The 3,677-nt window shown below is 49.8% G+C and overlaps 1 pseudogene; it reads right to left on the bottom strand.

Annotated features, from left to right (window-relative positions):
- Positions 1 to 2,187: 2,187 nt before the first annotated feature.
- LOC147697058 (2-(3-amino-3-carboxypropyl)histidine synthase subunit 2 pseudogene) lies at positions 2,188 to 3,216 on the bottom strand (annotated as a pseudogene).
- Between the last annotated feature and the right edge of the window lie 461 nt (positions 3,217 to 3,677).

Genomic DNA, 3,677 nt, shown 5'->3' with positions numbered 1-3,677 from the left:
GGGGCATGGCCTTGTTTGAAAAATATTTTTTTATTAGTTATACCGGAGGGGGTCTGCGTGTCCTCCCTTCCCTGGGCTACTTTTGGTCCTGGGGACCCCATCACCCGGGCATGGCCTCGTATAATTTTTTTTTTTTTTAATTACAGGAGGGCGGCCGCGTGGGCCCCCTTCCCTAGGCCAATTCTGGCCTGAAACCCCATCCCCCGGGGCCTGGCCAGCCTTTAGTTATGTTTTTAATTTAATGGGGGGCCACGTGGCACCCCTCCTGAGGCCAATTATGGCCCAGGGGACCCCATCTTCTAGGGCCTGCCTTCACATTGGGGAACGCGGGGGGAGCCCCAATGCCCTTGTGGTCCCTGCCTGCTCCCTGCCTTCTGCAGCAGCCGGCATTGCTTTTGGACAAGGTGAGCTGCTGACATGCAGCTTGCCTTGTCCAAAAGCAATCTGCTTTGCTTTGTTATGTTATGTTATGTTATACGCACTTGTATAGTGCACAGCTGCCCCAGCAAAGGGGCGTCCCGGCGCTTTGGACAGGCAAAAGACACAACACAACAGACATCTAAGAGTCAGGTAGACAAAAGGCAGAATACTAAGATGCAGAAGGGAACAGATGGGTTTTTATAGCCCTCCTGAACTCCAGCAAATTATCCAATGCACGAGTTTGAGATGGAAGTGAGTTCCATAACTTAGCAGCTAAAACTCGGAAGGAGCGTCCCCCAGCACGGCAGAGCTTAAAGCGGGGGACCACAACCAGATTTTGACCCAAAGACCTTAGTGACCGAGATGGTACATAAGGAATAAGAAGGTTCTCCAGTATCTGGGGGGAGGACAATTTAAGGATCTTGAAAGACAAGCATAGAGTCTTAAAATCGATCCGTTGAGCCATAGGCAACCAATGTAATGTCCGGATAGTTTCTTTCACGGAACAAAACCTCGGTAAACCCACCAAGGCTCTAGCGGCAGCATTTTGAACACGCTGCAGCCGGGTGACTTCTGCCTGATTGGCCCCCAACAGGAGCGAACTGGCATAGTCGAGCCTAGGATAGTGGCCTGCAGGATCAACTGCCTGGTAGGGGCATCAAAAAATTTCAAAATAGGCCTGAGCCCTCGCAGGATTCCGAAACAAGTAGCTGCCACTTTTTTTGTGTGACTACAAAAGCTAAGGGCAGAGTCTAGCCAGACACCCAGGTTTTTAACCTCCGACACCAAGGTTGGAGTAACACCTAGCTCTGGAGGCCACCATTCATCGCCCCATAGGCTGCTCTGTTTACCCACGATCAAATCCTCTGTCTTCTTAGCATTGAGCTGAAGACAGTTATCTGTCATCCAGCCCGCTACTGCCAGAAGTCCAGCCCGAAACCTGGGGGCATCAAGGTCAGCCCTCCCACTCAGTGTCACCGCCAGCTGCGTATCGTCAGCGTAAGAGACCATATTCATGTCCCAATGCTTGGCGACCTCAGCCAGCGGTTGCACATACAGGTTAAACAAAGTGGGGATCAGTGCCGACCCTTGAGGCACTCCCTGTTCGAGAGCATAGGATTTGGACTCAAAGGGCGGAATCGCTACCCTAAATGAACGATCAGCTAGAAATGACCGGAACCAGTCAAGTGCAGTGCCAGAGATACCAGCCTGCTCCAGACGTTGCAGCAGAATCGAGTGTGAAACCGTGTCAAACGCGGCACTGAGGTCAAGTAACACCAGTGCTGCAGTCTGACCAGAATCCAGCACTGACCGCAGATGTTCCGTCATCGAGAGTAGAGCTGTCTCGGTAATGTGACCGGCACGAAAACCATTCTGGGTAGGATCTAAGATTTTGGCCTTCTGAAGATGTTCCGGCAGCAAGCCATTGACAGACCCCCCAGGATATAGCGGCATGGATTAGCAAATTTAGTGGCACAAAAATGGAAATTTAGCGGCACAAATATGGAAATTTAGCGGCATTTTATTTGGACGTTTTTCATACAACAAACACAGATATCTGACCGAAAACGTGCTCTGTGGAGTACTGTGTGTTAAGCTGACTGCAGCAGATAGCTAAAGCAGTCTACCAGGTCACTACCTGACACGAAACGGTGTAGACAAAAAATAACTGCATGAATGTAGCTATTCACACACTCATCACTAAAGTAAACCGACAAATTGTATATGCACAGTACATGTGAGTGATGTCTACACTACATGAGTATCTCACACACACAAACTCAGACGGAGACTGAACAAGATATAGCTCTTCTTCCCAGCCCTTCGAATGACTGTCTTTAGATGCTCGATGACCGAGAGGTAATCTGCAACGCCAAGTGTGCCCACCAGAATGCCAACAACCTGGGCATCACGAGCCCTCTCAATCAAATAGTAACGCTTCATCAATGCCCTGCTAATGTTCAGAGTCTCACGCCGGCCGTGCGCACTGGATGGGTTGAAAGTGCAGAATGCACACTTGTTCCACGTCATCATGAAGTTCGTCAGCGTCAGACTCTCTTCACCAATATAGAGCACACTGTATCCTTCAAGTCCAAGTTTGCCGTCAATAGAAAACCGGCGCCCAAACTTCCTCACTATCTCTGCATCTGGGCACTCTGTGGAGTCATCAATCTTGACAGGATGGAGGTTTGTTTTCTGGATAGAAAGTGAACCTCTTTCTGATTCGATACTGGAGAATGATACACGCGGGTACTCAGACCTCAATATGGATTCAAGACCACCAATGATATAGGAGTTCACCACGTCACTAACTACCACCACGTGGCTCAGCCGGTCAGGGTACAATGTCCAAAAGGCAGCAGCACAGCTTTTCACATCCACAGGTTGGCACCCAAATATATAGAGCACAGGCAACCTGGTACTCGGGCTCAAGCAAGCCCTTCCATAGTGAACCAGGGAATCTGCCTGCACATGCTCCGCTGCAACCTCGTCCACGCAGCAACTGCCGTATGACGTGTCCCCAAGGATGAACGTCTTGGAGCCGGTGGCTCCCTCTATCTTTGCTGCGATGGCAGCAGAGTCAACAAGAAGCTCATCTGGGAACTGGAGGGCGCCCCTCTTGAATTGGTACTTTTGGATGAAGTTTAATGTTTTCTTCATCTCATAAACCTCTTCCAGGTCATCAGCCAGCGTTCTGCCGCAGGTCTCCTTGGCGACTGAGGCGTGCTTCATGACCTCAGTGCTGTCGCTGCTGAATTGCATCGCCATGGTCACCCCAAGGTCACTCTCACTCATGCTAAGTATACGCTGGAATCCGAGAGTAACAGATTGTTGGCGCTTTGCATTTCAGCTCCATGCAAGGCACAGAGTAAGGTAGCTAGACTGTCCAGAAATGCTGCGAGACTGCAGCTCCCCCTAGTGGAACCTCGGAGTTAATCCCATGAACAGGATTACATCCATTAGAACCCCAGGATATAGCGGCTTTGTAAAAAATGCCGCGATTTCTACTAAAGTGCCGATTTCGCGGGCACTTTGGTAAAAATCGTGGCATTTTTTAAAAAGTGCCGATTTCGTGGCAAATCGCGAAATCGCGAAATCGCGATATCCTGGAGGGTCTGATTGACATGGGTCTCTGCCACCTTTGCAACCCATGGCAGCAAGGAGATAGGTCGATAATTCTCCAATTTAAGGGGGTCTGACGTAGGTTTCTTTAAGATCGGGGTAACAAAAGCCTGTTTCCATTTAATTGGTACAGT

Source organism: Lissotriton vulgaris, chromosome 8 (genome assembly GCF_964263255.1).
Source record: "Lissotriton vulgaris chromosome 8, aLisVul1.2, whole genome shotgun sequence".
In the NCBI taxonomy this organism is placed as follows: Eukaryota; Metazoa; Chordata; class Amphibia; order Caudata; family Salamandridae; genus Lissotriton; species Lissotriton vulgaris.
This window is presented reverse-complemented; position numbering and strand designations above follow the sequence as displayed.